The following is a 23752-nucleotide window of genomic DNA, read 5'->3' as shown; positions in this document are numbered from 1 at the left end:
CTCTGTGATCCGATATCCGATCCATTCATTGACATCATTCATTTACTTCATGCAGCGTCTTTTGAACAGTCCTACGTTCTGAAGCATTCATTCACATAATTCATTCTCTTCATGTAGCATCTGCCGAACTATCCTGCTCTATGATCTAGTTCATTCACTGACATAATTCATCCTTTTCACGTAGCCCCTTTTGAAAAGTGCTGCTCTGTGGTCCAACTCATTCATTGACATCATTCAGTCTGTAGCCGATCCCAAATAGTCCTGCCTGTTCACTGAGATCAGTCATTATCTTCCTGTAGCCCCTTAGGAACAATGCTGCTCTATGGTCTGATACATTTATTCTCATCATTCATTCTGTAGCCTGTTCCAACAAGTCATACATTATGGTCTGATTCATTCGTTGAGAGCATTCATTCTCTTTGCGTAGCCCCTCGCCAACAGTCCTACACTAGGAAACCGATTGATTCATTCATTTCATTTCTTCTCTTTGTCTAGTCCCTCCTGAACAGTTTTACTCGATGACTGAGTTCATTCACTGACCTCTTTCATTGTCTTCGTGTATCTCATCCCAAACAGTCCTACTCCATGGTCCAATGAATTCATTGACATCATTCATTCTCTTTGTGTAGCATCTCTCGAACAGTCCTACTCTACTGGTAGAGTTCGATTCATTCATTGATGTCATTCATTCCCCTCAAGTAGTCCCATCCCGAGAAGTCCCACAGGCAGAAGGTTTAATCTGAAAAACAGCACACTCCGTTACATACTGGATACAGAGGCCATCGATGACGTCCTGCCTTTTCGTCATTAGCAGCAATTTCTCACTCCATTACGTTGGAATGCCAAAAACGTCTATTCCATCGCCACAAATGTACAGATTTTCTTTCTTTCAAAATAATGCAGCAGCTATTTTCAGGCTGGCACAAATGGACCCATGCTGAAACTCCCTAATCTACTAAACCGTTCTCATCATCAAGGAACAGTCCGCCCCCGGTAGCTGAGTGGTCAGTGCGACAGAATGTCAATCCTAAGGGCCCGGGATCGATTCCCCGCTGAGTCGGAGATTTTCTCCGCTCAGGGACTGGGTGTTGTGTTGTCCTAATCATCATCATTTCATCCCCATCGACGCGCAAGTCACCGAAGTGGCGTCAAATCGAAAGACTTTCACCTGGCGAACGGTCTACACGACGGGAGGCTCTAGTCACGAGATATTTTGATCAAGGAACACAGTGTACAAGAATGAAGGAAGGCCGGCCGGGGTGGCCGAGCGTTTCTAAGCGCTACAGTCTGGAACCGCGCGACCGCTACGGTCGCAGGTTCGAATCCTGCCTTGGGTATGGATGTGTGTGATGTCCTTAGGTTAGTTAGGTTTAAGTAGTTCTACGTTCTAGGGGACTGATGACCTCAGAAGTTAAGTCGCATAGTGCTCAGAGCCATTTGAAACACTTTGAATTTGAATGAAGGAAGATGAATTTCGAACTCGACTGCATTAGATATAGGGCAGAAATTCTGGGTTGTTAGGGTAGCTAAGCGAATTGACTACCGCCTTGTTGAATAGATTGCCATAACACTAATGATTTGTCTTTTAGGAAAATCATTGTGGGTGTCATGGAGGGGGAGGGGGAGGTATGTGGGACCTCTCTCGTCCATAATACACGACGATTATTCGGAAAGAAAGGTCCGATCGGTGCTGTACTAGAGCCGGCTGGCGTGGCCGAGCGGTTCTAGGCGCTACAGTCTGGAACCGCGTGACCGCTACGGTCGCAGGTTCGAATCCTGCGTCGGGCATGGATGTGTCTGATGTCCTTAGGTTAGTTAGGTTTAAGTAGTTCTACGTTCTAGGGGACTGATGACCTCAGATGTTAAGTCCCATAGTGCTCAGAGCCATTTGAACCATTTTTTTGCTGTAGTGGAAATCAGAGTGAAAATCCAATGAAGTTTTGCACATATGTATTGGGCAATGTGTGTAGTAATCCTGTAGACCGCGTCTGTCGACGTGTTCAGTTCTGAGAACACAGTATGCATGTAAAGATGCCTAGAAAATAGTGTCTCCCGCCACGTATGAGTTTCAAGTGAGAGATTTCGCCTGATTTCACGCAGCCCACATAACATAACTGTCATGCATTTCCTTCTGCTTGACAACTCTCGGCTGCATACTGCAGGGACAATGATAACTCTCTTGCAGTGCTTTCGATGGGAAGAGTTTGACCACCGACAGTAAAGCCCAGAATTGACTCTCTCTTGAGTTTCTTCTCTACCGACACTAACTATGAAGAAAACGACTAGGCACAGACAACGAACTGCAAACCAGTGTAGGTAATTGGCGGAAAGAACAGGCGGGTACCTTCTGTGGTGAGGGTATTGGAACGTCATAGGCAAATGTCTAAGTCGGAGAGGCGACTGTGTAGACAAGTTGCTGGAAGATGCAGCAGATTATAGCAAATAAAACATTTCTGGTTTTCATTTCGCGAACGATAGGATCTTGCTTTCCGAACAGTCCTCGTTAAGTCCTGCCTGTTAACCAATGCCCGACCACGCTCAGCTGGATATTTCGATAATGTCTAAAATAAAAAAATTGACAGTGAGTGGCAGATGGTCGTCAGAAGGCGAACCACGTATCTTCCCTCACGGCTACCATCTACTGTTACAAATTCACGAGAAAAGAGTCTCATTACTTTATAGAAGAACCTATCGCGGAATGGCCAATTTACGGCGCAGCAGTATTCCGGCGTAGGGAAACAGCTCCGTAGAGAGTACAGGCGGCCGAACGAGTAATCGAAGACTGTCTGGGAGGGGGACGGCAGCGACTTAACAAGGCCCGCAGCAGCGCCTAAGTGGGCCGTCCCCGGCTGGGTGGCTCGTTACCCCGCGCTGGCGGCGCGCTTTGTGCCGTGCTGGGGCCGCCGCGGCACGGCGGGCAAGCAGGCAGCGGCAGCAGCAGCAGCAGCAGCGGCAGCGGCGGCTAACAACGCGCGTCTCCGGTGTCCCCGCCTCTCGGCTGACACGGCGAGGCCGCCCCATAATGAAGTGTGCACCGGGCCCGCTGCGTCGCGACGTTACCCTCCGCTGGGCACCGTGCTTGAGCCAAAAAGTTTTCTGGAGCTAAGGGGGCCTTTAGAAGAGGTAAAAGTACCAAGAAAGCAAGTCGGACCCTGCGTTTCGCAATGAAAAAGGTAGGAAAATCAACTTAGCTTCCACTGATGTATGGGGCTCTGACAACGAAGTGTTCACAACTAGAATCGTCGTCGCCTGTCGGAAATCATACCAGAAGATAGCTTCCCAACGGTGGAGAAAATCATTCTCCAGTCCAATTCCTGTATCAGATGCTAGCTATGGTTTTATGTGCGGTTGTATGGAGTGATCTGATGGTAAACTACTGACCTTAATCTGCGATTATGATTAAGAATAGGTAAAATAGAATTTGAATATATTAACTGCTAGTCACTTCTGCATTTTAATAACATCCACTAATGTTTGTATCATGCAAGCATCAGCAGGTTTTTACACTACTGGTCATTAAAATTGCTATACCACGAAGATGACGCGTTACAGACGCGAAATTTAACCAACAGGAAGAAGATGCTGTGATATGCAAATGATTCTTTTCAGAGTATTCACACAAGGTTGGCTCCGGTGGCGACACCTACAACGTGCTGACATGAAGACAGTTTCCAACCGATTTATCATACACAAACAGCAGTTGACCGGCGTTACCTGGTGAAACGTTGTTGTGGTTGTTGTGATGCCTCGTGTAAGGGGGAGAAATGCGTTCCATCACGTTTCCGACTTTGATAAAGGTCGTATTGTAACCTATCGCGATTGCGGTTTATCGTATCGCGACATTGCTGCTCGCGTTGGTCGAGATCCAAAGACTGTTAGCAGAATATGGAATCGGTGGGTTCAGGAGGGTAATACGGAACGCCGTGTTAGATCCCAACGGCCTCGTTTCACTAGCAGTCGAGATGACAGGGATCGTATCCGCATCGCGCAGCCACGCTTAATCCCTGAGTCAACAGATGGGGACGTTTGCAAGACAACAACCATCTGCACGAACAGTTCGACGACGTTTGCAGCAGCATGGACTATCAGCTCGGAGACCATGGCTGCGGTTACCCATGACGCTGCATCACAGACAGGAGCGCCTGCGATGGTGTACTCAACGACGAACCTGGTTGCACTAATGGCAAAACGTCATTTTTTCGGATGAATCCAGGTTCTGTTTACAGCATCATGATGGTCGCATCCGTGTTTGGCGACATCGCGGTGAACGCACATTGGAAGCGTGTATTCGTCATCGCCATACTGGCGTATCACCCACCGTGATGGTATGGAGTGGCATTGGTTACACGTCTCGGTCACCTCTTGTTCGCATTGACGGCACTTTGAACAGTGGACGTTACCTTTCAGATGTGTTACGACCCGTGGCTCAACCCCTTACTTGATCCCTGCGAAACCCTACATTTCAGCGGGATAATGCACGACCGCAGGTTGCAGGTACTGTAAGAGCCTTTCTGGATACAGAAAATGTTCGACTGCTGCCCTGGCCAGCACATTCTCCAGATCTCTCACCAATTGAAAACGTCTGCTCAATGGTGGCCGAGCAACTGGCTCGTCACAATACGCCAGTCACTACTCTTGATGAACTGTGGTATCGTGTTGAAGCTGCATGGGCAGCTGTACCTATACACGCCATCCAAGCTCTCTTTGACTCAATGCCCAGGCGTATCAAGCCCGTTATTACGGGCAGAGTTGGTTGTTCTGAGTACTGATTTCTCAGGATCTATTCATCCAAATTTTGTGAAAATGTAATTACATGTCAGTTCTAGAATAATATATTTGTCCAATGATTACACTTTACCATCTGCATTTCTTCTTGGTGTAGCAATTTTAATGGCCATTAGTGTAGAAAGCATCGCCCGTGCGCAACTCAGCTAGCCCTTTTCTCACGTGATATACTGGAAATTAAGGATGAAGGGCAAAGGCAGATTCCACATTTCTAGGTTTCCGGAAAGAATCTGACATGGTGCCCCTTGTTAACGAAGGTATCAGCATATATAATAAGTTCACAGATACGTTAGTGGCTCGAAGACCTCTTAAGTAATAGAACCCAGTATATTGTCCACGACGCTGAGCGATATTCAGAGACAAGGGTGTCGTCAGTAGCGTCCCAGGAAAGTGTCATGGGACCACTGTTGTTCTCTATATACATAAATGATTTGGCGGACAGGGTGGGCAGCAATCTGTGGTTGTTTGCTGATGATGCTGTGGTGTTCGCCGAAGATGTCGAGGTTGAGTGACTGTAGAAAGATACAAGACAACTTAGACAAAGTATCCAGTTGGTGTGATGAATGGCAGGTAGCACTGAATTTGGAAAAATGGAAGTTAATTGGGGCGAATACGACGATCAAACCTGTAATGTTCGTATAAAATATTACTGGTGTCCTGCATGACACAGTGAAGTCGTTCAAAGATCTGGGCGTAACGTTGCAAAGCCATATGAGGTTGAACGAGCGTGTGAAATCTTTTGTAGGAAATACAAATGGTCCACTTCGGTTTATTGGAGAATTTTAGGTAGGATAGAGTGGTTCACCTGTAAAGGAGACGGCATATAAGATGCTGGTGCGGTCTATTCTTGAGTACTGTTCCAGTTTTTGGGATCCTTACCAGGTCGGATTGAAGGCAGACATAGAGCCAATTCAGAGGCGGCCTGCTAGATTCGTTACAGGTATGTTCGGACAACACGTAAGTGTAACGGAGATGCTTCGGCAACTCAGATAGGAATCCCTGGAGCGAAGACGACGTTCTTTTCGAGAATCAGTATTGAGAAAATTTAGATAACCGGCATTTGGAGCTTACTGTCGAACGATTCTATTGTCGCCAACATACAATACATATAAGGACCACAAAGATAAGATATGAGAAATTAGGGATAATACGGAGGCATACAGACAGTTCTTTTTCCCTCGCTCTATTTGCGAGTGGAACAGGAAATAATACGAGGGCAGTTCAATAAGTAATGCAACACATTTTTTTTCTGAAACAGGGATTGTTTTATTCAGCATTGAAATACACCAGGTTATTCCCCAATCTTTTAACTACACAACACTATTTTTCAACGTAATCTCCATTCAATGCTACGGCCTTACGCCACCTTGAAATGAGGGCCTGTATGCCTGCACGGTACCATTCCACTGGTCGATGTCGGAGCCAACGTCGTACTGCATCAATAACTTCTTCATCATCTGCGTGCCCGCATCTCGTGGTCGTGCGGTAGCGTTCTCGCTTCCCACGCACGGGTTCCCGGGTTCGATTCCCGGCGGGGTCAGGGATTTTCTCTGCCTCGTGATGGCTGGGTGTTGTGTGCTGTCCTTAGGTTAGTTAGGTTTAATTAGTTCTAAGTTCTAGGCGACTGATGACCTCAGCAGTTGAGTCGCATAGTGCTCAGAGCCATTTGAACCATCATCTGCGTAGTGCCTCCCACGGATTGCGTCCTTCATTGGGCCAAACATATGGAAATCCGACGGTGCGAGATCGGGGCTGTAGGGTGCATGAGGAAGAACAGTCCACTGAAGTTTTGTGAGCTCCTCTCGGGTGCGAAGATTTGTGTGAGGTCTTGCGTTGTCATGAAGAAGGAGAAGTTCGTTCAGATTTTTGTGCCTACGAACACGCTGTAGTCGTTTCATCAATTTCTGAAGAGTAGCACAATACACTTCAGAGTTGATCGTTTGACCATGGGGAAGGACATCGAACAGAATAACCCCTTCAGCGTCCCAGAAGACTGTAACCATGACTTTACCGGCTGAGGGTATGGCTTTAAACTTTTTCTTGGTAGGGGAGTGGGTGTGGCGCCACTCCATTGATTGCCGTTTTGTTTCAGGTTCGAAGTGATGAACCCATGTTTCATCGCCCGTAACAATCTTTGACAAGAAATTGTCACCCTCAGCCACATGACGAGCAAGCAATTCCGCACAGATGGTTCTCCTTTGCTCTTTATGGTGTTCGGTTAGACAACGAGGGACCCAGCGGGAACAAACCTTTGAATATCCCAACTGGTGAGCAATTGTGACAGCACTACCAACAGAGATGTCAAGTTGAGCACTGAGTTGTTTGATGGTGATCCGTCGATCATCTCGAACGAGTGCGTTCGCACGCTCCGCCGTTGCAGGAGTCACAGCTGTGCACGGCCGGCCCGCACGCGGGAGATCAGACAGTCTTGCTTGACCTTGCGGCGATGATGACACACGCTTTGCCCAACGACTCACCGTGCTTTTGTCCGCTGCCAGATCACCGTAGACATTCTGCAAGCGGCTATGAATATCTGAGATGCCCTGGTTTTCCGCCAAAAGAAACTCGATCACTGCCCGTTGTTTGCAACGCACATCCGTTACAGACGCCATTTTAACAGCTCCGTACAGCGCTGCCACCTGTCGGAAGTCAATGAAACTATACGAGACGAAACGGGAATGTTTGAAAATATTCCACAAGAAATTTCCGGTTTTTTCAACCAAAAGTGGCCGAGAAAAAAACTGTGTTGCATTACTTATTGAACTGCCCTTGTATGACAATCAGTGGTACAGGTTACTCTCCGTCACGCACCGTACGATGGTTTCAACAGTATCTATGTAGATCTAGATAAGTGCAGTGGCCACCCAATTGTTAATTAAATTACAAGAAATTTCTGCCCTGAAATCACGTAATACAGTGTCTTTACCGTGACACCCTTATGGAGACAAAACCAATTTGAGCAGTATCTCATATAATTGTTAATCTAATGCTTCATGCACCTGAAAATGACCTGGGGGGCTTGAAGTACAAGATTGGGTAATAACTTGTAGATGAACGAAGTTTAACTGCGTAACAAAAAGTTTTACTACATGCTACTGTCGCTAACGGAATGCAGACTGGACAAAGTGATCAGCATGGGTGGTGGGGCGGGGTAGGAGTGGGTGAGGGAGAGTTGGGGGGGGGGGGGGGTGGGGGTGGGAACTGCCTCTCTGGGAACAAGGGAAAGAAATTTTTTATAAGCTTGTGCATGAGCCAACATGCTGCAACAGAGATAAGCGTTGCTGAGGACAAAGCACAAGAGGGAAAGTTGTTATTAGTCTTCCACAGAAATTCGCAATGCTGATAAACTTAGAACTTCGTAACCGATTTGAACGGGAGAAGAGCAGCGCGAGAGAAAATTTGATGCTAATTACAGCCATTGAAACAAGAGAACGAGCACACTGGTCATACTAAAACAGGACGGTGTAGAGAATATAGCTTGCAACACAATTCGCTAAGACTTCAGCTATTCGCGAGGAGTTCGATACTTTGAACTGTGACCACTAACAAGAACTGATCATGATATGACTAACGGTAAGCCAGCAAACAGTTGCATTGCGTCTCACGAATAATGCATCGTGGTACAGCTGTAAAGTGCGTCCCCATTGGCCAAGAGCATCTGCAACGCGTCCATCCTGGAGCACATCCAGTCTTCAGCTGCTCATTCGTTCCTCTCACCCATGAGACGACGCTCTTTTTTCGCACCTTCCGGCCAATCACCACTCTAGCTTCCGAGCGCGTAACAACGGTATTAACGGCTTGCTTCGAAAGCGCAACCTGCGAATACCTTGTCCGCCCATTTTACTGACAGACTCTCTCGAACGATCTCGAAACTTCTAAGGCAAACTTCCAGCAACCAATGGAAACAAACGTCCACGAATTCGGAGGGAATGATCGTTCCACCTCCATGCCCCAAGACACATACGCCAAGTCAGAAGGGGCTGATGTCCTCTGCCACTATCTATCTCCTTGTTCTTCGGTTCATCTCCCTGTTATTGTCCTGTGAGTTCCAACAGTTCAGTACTCAGTTTATAAGCTTGGAGGGAGAAAAAAGTTCTCTGTAGCCCACAGAAAGACTAAGAGAATGGATTTCATGTAAGGCAGGGAATGTTCTGAAACAGAGGTTGCTCATCACAAAGGAAAGTCAGGTTCAAATAAAATACGTAACCCACAGGTTACCTCCGATAGGTATAGGGCCAAATAGAAGATCATGAAGATGACACACGAAAATGATAAAATGCCTTATCTAGTTGATGGGCCCGAATGTAATGAAATATATACTCAAACGAACGGACGTCTTACACTAGACTATAGCAGGAGGTGTACAGTCATATACAGCTCCGACGTTCTGGCCTCAGACAGGCCAGCCAGCTCGAGCGACTGACAGCTAAATCATCCTCAGCCAGTGACGTCATTCGTATGCGGTAAGGAGGGCCTTGAGTGTCAGCATACCGTTATTCTGGCCGAGGTCGCTTTTGCAGACATTAGAGGCTATTTCTCATTAAGTAGTTCCTTAACTGGCACCGCAAGATTGAATGTACCCAGTTCCAACCCTTCCAATAAGTAAAAATCCGTGGCAGTACCAGGAATCGAACCCAGGACTCCGTATGGCATTCAGCCATGCTAACTACTTTTTTACAGAGTTGAAAACAGCTTTAGTTTAACGTAAGGTATCCTTCACAAACAAGAAATTAGCTGCCTCTAAAATTTGTGTTACAGAACTCTCGACATTGTATAATTTTTGTGAAATTCTACTTTTAGCTCGGGGACAAAAACTTACATATTTTTCGTAATCGTTTATCCCATCTATCCTCCTTTTACTGCATGTGGAGTACACTATCTCATAACACTAGTTTTACTACATTCATTCTCATTGTGGAATCTTTGGTAGTGAACTTTTTTCTTGCAATAAGCTATTCACACAATCGAACCTTACATTTTCAGTGTCTCTGAACAAATATTTTTCACACATACATCCTGTAAGTAAAGGTTTGGATTCTCCCTTACAATTACAATAAATATATTCTCAGTTGACACATATGTGTCAGATTATGGTATAATTTCTCAAGTTTGGCATTTACAAACTATATTCTCGCCACCTCCGGTAAAGAACAGGTGGTTAGGAACAAAATTTTTAATACCTTATTTATCAACGATGCAATACACTGCATGATTAACTTGTGTTCATCTTTACCAAATGATGTCTACCTTGAACGAGAGATGTAATATGATGTATATACCGGTAACAGAGCGAGTACTATTCTAATGTTGCGGGTTGCATACATCGTAAGTCAAGTTCCCGGTGTTTCATTAGTGCTCAAGGGTTTCCCTCGTCCCCGTTGTAATTCCGCTAATAAGTCGAGTCTGATAACTCTGGCGCTATGGTCGCTTCCTAATCATCGACTCCTTCACTCTTACTGAAGCATGCAGGAGTGTAAGGATAGTGATGACTTACTGCTAGTACGGAAGAAGCGCAAATGACTTGCTGTTGTAAAGTACACTATGTGATCAGAAGTATGCAGACACCTGGCTGAAAATGACTTACACGTCCTTGGTGCCCTCCATCGTAAAGCTGGATTTCAATATGGTGTTGCCCACCCTTAGCCTTGATGACAGTTTCCACTCTCGCAGGCATATGTTGAATCAGGCGCTGGAAGGGTTCTTGGGGAATGGAAGCCCATTCTTCACGGAGTGCTGCACTGAGGAGAGGTAGCGATGTCGGTCGGTGAGGTCTGGCACGAAGTCGGCGTTCCAAAAGATCCCAAACGTGTCCTATAGGATTCAAAGCGGGACTCTGTGTAGGCTAATCCATTACAGGGATGTTATCGTCGTGATACCACTCCGCCACAGGCTGTGCATTATGAACACATGCTCAATCGTGTTGAAAGATGCAACAACCATCCCCGAATTGTTCTTCAACTGTGGGAAGCAAGAAGGTGCTTAAAACATCAATTTAGGTCTGTGCTGTGATAGTGCCACACAAAACAACAAAGGGTGCAAGCCCCCTCCATGAAAATCACGACCACACCATAACACCACTGCCTCAAGTTTACTTTTGGCACTACTCATGCTGGCAGATGACGTTCACCGGGCATTCGCCATACCCATACCAGGCCATCGGATCAATATATTGTGTACTGTGATTCGTCAGTCCACACAACGTTTTCCCACTGTTCAATCGTGCAATGTTTACGTTCCTTACACCAAGCGAGGCGTCGTTTGGCATTTACCGGCGTGATGTGTGGCTTATGAGAAGCCGCTCGATCATGTAATCCAAGTTTTTTTCACCTCCCGCCTAACTGCCATAGTATTTGCAATGAATCATGATGCAGTCTGGAGTTCCTGTGTGATAGTGTGGATAAATGTCTCCCTATTACACGTTACGATCCTCTTCAACTGTCGGCGGTCCCTGTAAGTCAACAGACAAGGTCGGCCTGTACGCTTTTGTGCTGTCCGTGCCCTTCACGTTTCCACTTTACTATCGCATCGGAAACAGTGGACCTAGGGATGTTAAGGAGTGTGGAAATTCGTGTACAGACGTATGACACAAGTTCAAATGGTTCAAATGGCTCTGAGCACTATGGGACTTAACATCTATGGTCATCAGTCCCCTAGAACTTAGAACTACTTAAACCTAACTAACCTAAGGACAGCACACAACACCCAGCCATCACGAGGCAGAGAAAATCCCTGACCCCGCCGGGAATCGAACCCGGGAACCCGGGCGTGGGAAGCGAGAACGCTACCGCACGACCACGAGATGCGGGCATGACACAAGTGACACCCAATCAACTGACCACGTTCGAAGTCCGTGAGATCCACGGAGTGCCTCATTCTGGTCTCTCACGACGTCTAATGACTACAGAGTCGCTGATATGGAGTACCTGGCACTAGGTTGCAGCAAAATGCACCTAACATGAAAAACGTATGTTTTTGTGGGTGTCCGGATACTTTTGATCACATAGTGTAGCACTGACAAAAGAAAATGACCAATTGTTGGGATCAGATGGCCCTTAACGAAGCTTTGTTTTGTGGGACAAAAATAATTGAAGCAAAGTTTACTATTGCAGACATGTTCCATCAGACAAGGAGTGATACCTAGAATAAGTTCACGCTATAATGAACGATTCAGAAGAAGAATACACAAATTTAGTCCAGTGGAAACGGAACGATGGTATTGTTGCCTATTCCATCTGCACCACGAGAAAACACATCTGCTGCGTGGAGTGAAAACTGGGCACAGAGCAACGTCACTGTTGTATCGATGCGACAATAATTCGCGCTGTTTCTTTGTTAATTTGGTCGTGGCAACTTGCGTTTTGTATTGGAACTTAAACTGGCTTCCCTATATGGGTATATGTTTTACTTTTTCTGTCTGTGTTTATTCATTCATTCACCTATGTAGTTTACGGCAAAGAATAACACGTGGTATGCCCACATCAGTCAACCTAGTGAGGCAACGAGGAAAGATAAAGAACATTAATTTTCTTATGTTTGTAAAAAATCTATCGGATGTTTCATCTATCTCATACTGTCTGTCTTTTCCCGTTCATGACAGAAAGAGCACATGAATATCTGTTTCGTTCACTAATAATATATAACATATTAATTCTTATAGTACGAATTCGACTTCACTTCATGGTTTTTTATTTCATCTGATGTATCTATCTGCGTTACCGGTACTTGTAATATTTTGGAGAAGCAAGAAATTTGAGCAGAGCGAGCTAAATAACGTCAAGGCTCAATGAACTCTCATCTAACAATCCAATAATACATGTTACAGATTTTTCGTGTATACGAAAAACAATAAGCCGGACTGTTTGGAGCGTGCGTCACTGTGCGTAAATTAGCTGAAACATACGATCCTGAGCGTACTCACTATTGTTGCGCATCTTTTGCAGCGTCAACAAATTTCTATTGCAATTATTATTCTTAAAATTATTAATTAATCAGTAAAGTTAATGAGAACTGGGAGTTGGGTAGCGTGTCATTCATTTCTACATTTTTTAATCAATTAATCACTATTTAGAGATTGAACTTCATCCTCATGTCATGTTTTCTGGTATTAACGTTACAACTCGATAACGCCTCGAAAGTGTGTATAAATATACGTAATTGTTAGACGCTCTCGGGAAGAAGCTATTAAATATTAAAATAAATTTGCAGCAGTCTTCGAAAACGTTTTATCTATATCAATTGTTGTATGAACAAAACAATATTCACTGCCAACCGATTAGTCGTTGTGCTTGTATGTAACATGCTTCTGTTATTTAAGTAGAACGGACATTTTGTGACATTTCAGCTTGCACTTGACAGTGGGTACAAAATCTTGATTGTGTGAAGTAAATGAATATTAATTTGCCCTTTAATGGCGGAAATTTCCTTCAAAACCGTTGCGTATGTAGCAGTAATATCTCGAGTCCGCTGTTGTACTTGCTCCCTCTCCTTTCTGAGCGATCCGAACCCACTTGTAGCCGGCAACAGACTCTGGTGACGAGGGGGCTGTGGCAGAGGCTGACGTGTCGGGTCTGCGGGCACACGCAGACAGCGACTTCGAAGGTGACGTCACTGGACTCGCTGGCTATTTTAAAGCGAGTATACGGAGTTCATTTCTGACACATAATGTGCGAACCGCCTCCAAAATCTTTTGTCCCCATGCGTATCGTGGAATCCATAGGAATGTACGTATTACCATACGTTTGGCCGCTTGGACAGTTGTGTATCTTGTTGATTTCTTGGTGGACGTATATCACTGTGCTCTTTTATGCAGTCTACTTTATGTTACCTCCAGTTAATACAGAGACTGACGTCTGCATATAATGTCTGTGACTAACTAGACGTGCACTTTTGTTGAAGACTGGATTAACTAGGCCAACACCCATCGAGTTAGGGTTATCTTGTTTATTTGCCTGAACAAGAGGTGCCCCAGTCAGGATTTCACTTGACATCATCCTATCGAAAGCCTCGTTTGACATAGGAATCCGCTACTTAGCGAAGCTACTATGCACATTAGGATTCTCTATAATACTTGTCCCACAGAGAATAGAATTATTCTTGACCGTTCAGATTACAAAAATAAGTCTGATTCCAGCAATATGTATTGTCCCAATGTTTAAACCGACTGTGGTTGCTGTTTACTTGCGACATATTCCCTTACATTTCATCGTGAACTTTTTCTTGGCAGCCGTGAGGGACGTGGATTTGCCCGCATTATCAAGTGCCATAATAAGAACACACTATTCATCTTCTTGCACTAGGTATTTGTAAAGTTTGAAAAACTCTGTATACATAATAACTCTAACGAACAGTTGATACCAGAGCCTTCACTGACTTTAGCCTCATCGTGGCACGATCTACACTGAAGAGCCAAAGAACCTGATACACATGACTATTACTATGTACGGCGTCCGCGAACACGCAGAAGTGTCGCTACACGACGTGGCATGGACTCGAATAATGTCTGAAGCAGTGCTGGAGGCAATTGACACCATGAATTCTGCAGACCTGTCCATAAATCCGTAAGAATACGAGGGGGTGGAGATCTTTTACGAACAGCACATTGCAGGGCATCTCTAATATGATCAATAATGTTAATGTCTGGGGAGTTTGGTGACCAGCGGAAGTGTTTGAACTCAGAAGAGTGTTCCGGAAACCACCCTGTAGCAATTCTGGACGTGTCGGGTGTCACATTGTCCTGCTGGAATTGCTCAAGTTCGTCGGATTGCACAATGTATATGAATGAATAAAGGTGATCAGGCGGGATGCTTACGTACGTGTTATTTGTCAAAGTCGTATCTAGACGTATCAGGGGTCCCATATCACTCCAGCTGCATACACCCCACCCCATTACATAGTCTCTACTAACTCGAACAGTCACCTGCTGATATGCAGGGTCGACGGATTCATGAGGTTTTCTCCATACCCGTACACGTCTATCCGCTCGATACGATTTGAAACGAGACTCGTCCTATCAGGCAACATTTTTCCGGTCATCAACAGTCCAATGTCGATGATGACGGGCCCAGGTGAGGCGTAAAGATTTGTGCCGTGCAGTCATTAAGGATACACGAGAGGGCCTTCGGCTCGGAAAGCCCATATCGACGACATTTCGTCAAATGGTTCGCTCGCTGACACTTGTTGATGACCCGGCATTGAAATCTGCAGCAGTTTGCGGAAGGGTTGCAATTCTGTCACGATGAACGATTCTCTTCAATCGTCGTTTGTCCCGTTCTTGCAGGACCGTCTTCCGGCAGCAGCGAAGTCGGAGATTTTATGTTTTACCGGATTCCTTATATTCATGGTACACTCGTGAAATGGTCGTACAGGAAAATCCCCACTTCATCAACACCTCAGAGATGCTGTGTGCCACCGGTCGTGCGCCAACTATAACACGACGTTCAAACTCTGTCATTGTAACATCGGTAACGGATCTTACAACTGCACCAGTCACTTGTTGTCTTATACAGGTGTTGCCGAGCGCAGCGCGGTAGCTGTGGAGTCGTACCACAGAAATAAACGGCGTTGGAAAAATGTGGAAACAACACAACCACAAAACTTTGCCATGTCGACGGTATAGGTAATCCCTTGTCATTCAAAACAGCTTCCAGGAATGTCAGAATGGATAAATGCAGTTCCTGTATGGTGTTCAAGGGCTCTGACACCATTCTTATTACAAAATATTGACGAGTGCAATGAACAATGATGGAGATGGATATACACTCCTGGAAATTGAAATAAGAACACCGTGAATTCATTGTCCCAGGAAGGGGAAACTTTATTGACACATTCCTGGGGTCAGATACGTCACATGATCACACTGACAGAACCACAGGCACATAGACACAGGCAACAGAACATGCACAATGTCGGCACTAGTACAGTGTATATCCACCTTTCGCAGCAATGCAGGCTGCTATTCTCCCATGGAGACGATCGTAGAGATGCTGGATGTAGTCCTGTGGAACGGCTTGCCATGCCATTTCCACCTGGCGCCTCAGTTGGACCAGCGTTCGTGCTGGACGTGCAGACCGCGTGAGACGACGCTTCATCCAGTCCCAAACATGCTCAATGGGGGACAGATCCGGAGATCTTGCTGGCCAGGGTAGTTGACTTACACCTTCTGGAGCACGTTGGGTGGCACGGGATACATGCGGACGTGCATTGTCCTGTTGGAACAGCAAGTTCCCTTGCCGGTCTAGGAATGGTAGAACGATGGGTTCGATGACGGTTTGGATGTACCGTGCACTATTCAGTGTCCCCTCGACGATCATCAGTGGTGTACGGTCAGTGTAGGAGATCGCTCCCCACACCATGATGCCGGGTGTTGGCCCTGTGTGCCTCGGTCGTATGCAGTCCTGATTGTGGCGCTCACCTGCACGGCGCCAAACACGCATACGACCTTCATTGGCACCAAGGCAGAAGCGACTCTCATCGCTGAAGACGACACGTCTCCATTCGTCCCTCCATTCACGCCTGTCGCGACACCACTGGAGGCGGGCTGCACGATGTTGGGGCGTGAGCGGAAGACGGCCTAACGGTGTGCGGGACCGTAGCCCAGCTTCATGGAGACGGTTGCGAATGGTCCTCGCCGATACCCCAGGAGCAACAGTGTCCCTAATTTGCTGGGAAGTGGCGGTGCGGTCCCCTACGGCACTGCGTAGGATCCTACGGTCTTGGCGTGCATCCGTGCGTCGCTGCGGTCCGGTCCCAGGTCGACGGGCACGTGCACCTTCCGCCGACCACTGGCGACAACATCGATGTACCGTGGGAACCTCACGCCCCACGTGTTGAGCAATTCGGCGGTACGTCCACCCGGCCTCCCGCATGCCCACTATACGCCCTCGCTCAAAGTCCGTCGACTGCACATGCGGTTCACGTCCAAGCTGTCGCGGCATGCTACCAGTGTTAAAGACTGCGATGGAGCTCCGTATGCCACGGCAAACTGGCTGACACTGACGGCGGCGGTGCACAAATGCTGCGCAGCTGGCGCCATTCGACGGCCAACACCGCGGTTCCTGGTGTGTCCGCTGTGCCGTGCGTGTGATCATTGCTTGTACAGCCCTCTCGCAGTGTCCGGAGCAAGTATGGTGGGTCTGACACACCGGTGTCAATGTGTTCTTTTTTCCATTTCCAGGAGTGTAGATCATGCAGCCTTCTCTCCAAAGTAGACAAGAAAGGCTGAATAACATTGACCTCTGTGACTGTTGTGGGCAGCGGAGATGCAACACCTTATTTTAGTACTCACAAAACCAGTCCTGGATGATGCGAGCTGTATGAAGAGATGCCCTGTCGTCTTGGAACGTAGCATTACATTGGGGAACAAACATTGTAGTATGGGATGGACCTGACCAGTCAAAAGGGTCACACGGTTCTTGGTTGTATTGTGGCCTTGCATGGCATCCATCGTGCCCATGGAATACCTCTATACGGCTGCCCTAATCATCACCGGATCCCCCCTCCCCCCAATGTCGGTACGTAAACTTTACCAGAACTTGGTGCCAGTGTGAAGTACGACTCATCAGACCAAATGACTTTCTACTGTTTGTTCCATAGTCCAGGTCTTTTGGCCTCGGCATCGCGTTTCCCTGTTATCGGGATCTGAATCGGTGCGGAGTGGCTTTGGAATTCGAACTCGCTCTTCAGTTTCCTACTCATGGAGCTGGTTTCGTTTAGTTTGCTGCTGCCTGGTTCACAAGTGTGATATTCTGCTGTTGGTCCCTTACTTTTTGTCACAAACCTCTTCAAAGACCATATGCCACGATGACTCAGCACACACTTTCGGCCGGCCGATGTGGCCGAGCGGTTCTAGGCGCTTCAGTCTGGAGAAGCGCGACCGCTACGGTCACAGGTTCGAGTCCTTCTTCGGGCATGGATGTGTGTGATGTCCTTGGGTTAGTTAGGTTTAAGTAGTTCTACGTTCTAGGGGACTGATGACCTCAGATTTTAAGTCCCATAGTGCTCAGAGCCACTTGAACCATTTGAACACACTTTAGGCCCTGGTATGATTTTATTTTCCGCTTTCCTTGTATGTGGTATAAATCTTTGGTACGGTGCCTCTTGAAACACCAAGCACTTTCGGCTACTTTTATTACCGAAGCACCTACCATGCGACCACCAATAATTTACCCACGTTCGAATTCACTTAGCTCCGACATAATACACTCACAACTACACAGAACACTGCCCTGACACATTTGACACTTGCAACGTATTGACCAAGTCACAAAGGTGCCGAATGTGGTGAAATACAACAACGCAACCTGCAGGCATTGCCAGCATCTGCATTCATGTTGAAGCATGTATTTCTCGCGATGTTTCCATCTTTTGTCAGATCCCTGCGTATCGTCGGAATGACTGACGGAAGACATAACTCCATACGTGTTGTACTTACCACTTTACGTCACAGGACACCTAAATTAGCAAGGCTGCATTAATACTGGCACTGGACAGCCGAAGATAAGAAAAAGGTTAGTTTTGCTGATCGTTAACCGTGTACTTTAGCACATCAAGACTGCATCGCTCGAGTAGGGATAAGTTGGGTACTAGGGGATAGCAGATTGCATCAAACAGGAGACATTTCTAAACTCCAGCACTAGTCACAGCATATGTCGCGCCACTTCAGCGCCTCGGCGAATGCGGGCTGGTTCCCCTTATTCCATCTCAGTTACACTGTGTAGTCGATTGCTGTGCAAACACCGTTTCCACGTACGTGTACTTGATATTACCGTACTACGCAAACATTTGGGGTTACACTCGTCTGGTATGAGGCATTCCCGGGGGATTCCACTGGGGGCCGAAGCTCACGATAACCCTGTGTTCGGTGTGGATTAAAATGGTTCAAATGGCTCTGAGCACTATGGGACTTAACATCTGAGGTCATCAGTCCCCTAGAACTTAGAACTACTTAAATCTAACTAACCTAAGGACAGCACACACATCCATGCCCGAGGCAGGATTCGAACCTGCGACCATAGCGGTCGTTGGGTTCCAGACTGAAGCGCCTAGAACCGCACGGGGTTTGGTGTGGGGCGGTGGTGGGTGTGTTGACTGCTGTGGCCTGTAGTGGGTTTGTGAACCACTGAGGGCTATGGCGGGACGAAGCCTCTCCGTCGTTTCTAGGTCACCGGTTTAATGCATACATACATACATAGCTGTTCCTACTGAGTTTTTTGGTGCACTTTGCGGTAGTATGTTTTGTTTGTGAGTGAGAAATATAGGATTTTTATTATATCTTTAGATATAACGATAATTATTCGCTATGTTACCAGCCGCGACAATTTTTAATCCTAGTAATAACTGATGGAATATCAAACTTCTGCAGCGGTACGTCGTATTTTATCGAGCAAAGAAATTTCAGCCGGTCGAGGTGGCCGAGAGGTTCTAGGCGCTACAGTCTGGAACCGCGCGGCCGCTACGGTCGCAGGTTCGAATCCTGCCTCGGGCATGGATGTGTGTGATGTCCTTGGGTTAGTTAGGTTTAAGTAGTTCTAAGTTCTAGGGGACTGATGACCTCAGACGTTAAGTCCCATAGTGCTCAGAGCCAGCCAAAGAAATTTCAGGTTTTACCGGAATAAACAGATAGCGAAAAAACTTAAATTTGTATTTTTTTTCCTGTAACGAGCATAGATGGAGAAGTCATGATGAAAAGACCGTGACGGAAGCCTTAGAAAAGGACAGACGTCTTGCAGTGATAATTCGGAAAGCGAGTGAGAAATATTCAGTTCCAAAAAGTAACTCATCTTTTGGACTGGAAGCTTTACGGGAAAACAAAGAGGTGGCCATGTAAGCTGTGCTAGGAAATAATTATGTTTTTCCGAGAACATTCAGTATTCTACGACCATGTCAAAAATTTAGATAGATGGCTTACGTCGTGAGTAAACATGTTTTCCTGATTCTAGAGCGAAAATGTGCAGTGCAAATGCAAATAAAGCAGCGATTCCATAAACAAAAATGAAAGCTGTTAAAAACTTTTGCTATTATATTACAAAAACACACGAAGATATAATGTTGAGGTCAGCTGGATCCAAGGCTTTGCAGCAAGCAAGTCGAGGATCAAGTCGACAGCTTCTTTGACATACTAGTTTAGCTGCTGGAGACGTTCAATTTCACAACCATTTACGATTCAACTAAAACATTTTTGGAACAAAAATGAAATTTTTACACGTTTCGGTTTCATGTAGCATGCAACCCTGCAAAAATTTAAAAGATTAAAACGAAACAGACGAAAAAATATTTAAAAAATCAGCGAATGTATATTCTTATGACAAAGATATTTATAATTTAATTAAATAATGTACCGTAGTATTATGTAATTTGAAGAATGTTAAAGTGTATCCTACAGAAAATACTGTAATGGGGAAAATCTTACCTGTCCGATAATATCTGAACATCCCGTATTTCGAAATCCCCACAAGTAGAAGCACCGAGATCGCAAACAAGTTCAAGTAAATGAGGGGCATGTTCAAATTGAACTCCCCTGTTTCATTCATTTGCCTACTGCTCCCTAGAAACAAGCTGTATTATCGGTGAGAAACTGGACGACAGTCGTTGCCAATTTGTACTGGTTTGTAAACATCATCAAGGACGAGTTTGGTTTCTCGCCTCCCAAGGCATCTGAACTGAATCATGTCGAGTACTCTGGGATGCCTATGAACCGAATGCACGAACGTTGTACTCCGTTCCAATCAGCCTTACTTATGACCGCCTTTTGGCCAGTTGTTGAGCAGTAAAGAATCACCGTTGTTCGTTAATAATTATCATGCCTCACGCAGTCCGAATCAAGACGTAACACCGTCGCCCTCAAATCGAAAGGGCTTGGTACGCTTTATTATGTAGGTGTCTTCAGACGAATCAATCATGAGTGTATGGCAGTGATGACCCGTACTGCGAAAAAAATGCTGTTGTGTAGAAGAGCTTTTGATACATGAAACATTATAAATAAAGGAAACCGAAAAAATTAACTACCAGTTAACAAGTAACTGGAATCAGTGTTGACAGGTGTATTGTAATACAAAGAACGGCTTTTAACGTATTCACTTGGTATTTTCAGGACGTGTTACTTGTTTTTTAAGTCTTAATTTTAACAGTATTTTGCGTGTCAATTGTTTACTTTAGTATATCGAGCTACAATGTCCTTTACCTCAGGTTAACGAATTCTGAAGGTAAATTTATTTTTCAATACTTCGGACATTGAATTAAATAATACACATATCGTTAAAGGAGGCTGTAACTAGAAGAATGATTTGCATCATTCACTTACATATGTTACGAGTATTCTGTCAGTCAATTATTGGAACAACGCCTATTACGGTGATAAAAGAGCTTAGGTCGCGAATTACCTCAGTCGTGCTCAGTTTGTACAATTATGTTGCAGTACATATGTCATTACGCTAATTTAATGTTTTTGAGACTGGCGTACTTACAACATTGATTCGATCTTGTATATTACTGTCTGGAATAATTACTGGTTGAACTTGTCTGCAGTTAATCGCATAGTGACTTAAAAGACTGTTATGTGTAATCCATCGTACTGAAATGTGGATTAGGGCTTATTACCAAAGAGGATTGGAATTAAAGCGTTCGCTCTGAAAGGATTCGCATCATGGGAATAGTGGCAGGTTTTTGTGTTGCAAGGTATTGCGTGATTCACGATAACCCGTTTCCGCATTATCTGCAAAGACGACTAGCAACAACTTTTTGTGGCTCGCACGATCCATTAAACAAATGACATTCAGCCCCTGCGCATGCAACGCTGAAACTTTGGCTTCACATCGATCTTTGTTGCAGACGCATGAAGTCTAACACTCTATCGTTTGACACGACTACAGCAACGTAACTCGTTTGCTAATAGAGGAGTCCGTATCATTTCCGAGGAGCAATAAAGAAGTTCAAAAAGCTTAATAGCATGTAATCAATGCTTGCATAAAGGCGATACAGCTTGAACAACATACATAAAAACTATGTGAAGAGTCTTTTGTAATATGTTCTAGAACAGGAATGAAATAATTTTTCTCTCACTCAACGATTTTAGCCCTCAGTTTTCCCGTGTGCAAGGTCTCAGTATATCAACTTGCACAAAAATAACGTGTTGTCTCATCATAACTTCTACACAAAACTCCATCATTTTGCTGTACTGGCTATGCCTGTTCATAGAACGTTACTACTATCTGCAGTGGAACCAAGTTACCTAGTATTTGCGTATGGTGTGTCATCATCCTAAATTTAATAAATTATTGAGTCATTTTGTTCTAACATAAAAGCAGCATCGTCTTTAGAATTCCAAAATGGGCTTTCCTTACATCCAAACGCTGAAGCTTATCACCACTTCATTTCTCCCCTTTTTTTCGTTCTCTAATAAAATCACGCAATCCATTTTACCAACTTCCTTATTGTTTGTACGGTCAGTGTTTCTGCTTGCCCTATTTCCTAGGCCGTCTTTATATACACTTGTGTCGCTTAAACTAATCTAAATCATACATTTTTAATCCTTTTATAATTTTGTAATTTTCTTAACGAACATCTAGGATAACGACACAAATTCAGGTGCTTTGTTTTCTTTGTTGTTGTCACTGTATCCCATTTTTCAGTACTTTCTCATTTTTCCCATGTTGTCTTTTCCTTTCTCCTGTCCATGTTGATCCCGACTTCTTATTTATTCTGGTTTGAAAGCCTTCAAAATTTATTTTTTTTATTATTAAAAATGTTTCTTTTTGTAATTCCGATTCTTTGATGTTGCTTCTTTCTTAATTTTTTCTTATTTCTGTAATCCATGCTATTGTCGATTTCTTCTTCCCGATACACGATTATTTGCTTGGTTAACCTGTTCTCGTTCATTCAGTAAACGTGTCCAAAAACGATAAATCTTCGCTTACTCATTACTTCCGACATTTCCTCTATATTCCTGTAGATATCCTCTTTGTTCCTCATTTTCCAACCGTCTGTAGTTCGTATTACACCCATTCTTTTTCAAGCAATCAGTCTTGAAGTACCTCCATTCTGTCCAGCTTATAGATCATCGCTAGGCGTTCACATCCACATACAGTAAATATTCTGGTCGTACCATTGTAGTATAGTGTTTTATATTTGCTTTCCTTGATATTCTCTACTTGTTGTAAACATTTTTTTTGGCAAACCATAGGCTCATTCCATTCTTTTAACTCTTCAATATTTTGCAAATTTTTCTAGCCGAATCAGTTGTATAGTTTCTCGAAGGTATTCTGATTTACTTACTCGCTCTATGTAAACTATTCGGGTTTCTGTGAACTTTGGTGCATTTTTTATATTTGTCATGAATTTTGGTCCTCCTGCTGAAATTTTGAGACCCGTCCTGTCTACTGTTTCTTCCAGAAGACTTGTATGAATAACTGTTTGTGTCATGTTTTCTGAAAGTATTGCAAAAAGTCCGCAACAACCAGGTAATTTATCTTAATTCGATTTGTTTTGCCTGCCACAATTATTTTTCAATTTTGTGACCTTTTTAGCCCCAAATGTCAGGTCCTTACACTTCTTTAGAACGTACATAAACAGTAAAGGTGATAAACCATTCCCTTGTCTAACTACAATTTTTATTTCAAATAGCTGAGGTACAACTCTCATAAATTTAACTTCAGATATCGTATTTGATAGAGTTTCACGCATCATGTTTCCCGATTTAGCATTAACATAAGCTTCTTTAGTGATTTTATATGTAGTTCCTATATCTACCAAATCAACTGCTTTCTTGAAAGTAATGATGTTCTGGCGTAGCCGTAAGCGTCGGAACAAAGAGTAAGAACGCAAGACCATAGAAGGCGGTGAGGCGACGTCAGCCAATAGCCCGCTGGCAGGGACCACGCCGCTCCAGGAGCGACCTCTGTAAGAAGTGAATATAAGCGCCGCTCCTGCCGGCTTCAGCGGGACATTAGTGGACAGCATTCACAGAGTATTAGCA

Source organism: Schistocerca americana, chromosome 5 (assembly GCF_021461395.2).
Source record: "Schistocerca americana isolate TAMUIC-IGC-003095 chromosome 5, iqSchAmer2.1, whole genome shotgun sequence".
NCBI lineage: Eukaryota > Metazoa > Arthropoda > Insecta > Orthoptera > Acrididae > Schistocerca > Schistocerca americana.
Note: the sequence above shows the minus strand (reverse complement) of the source record.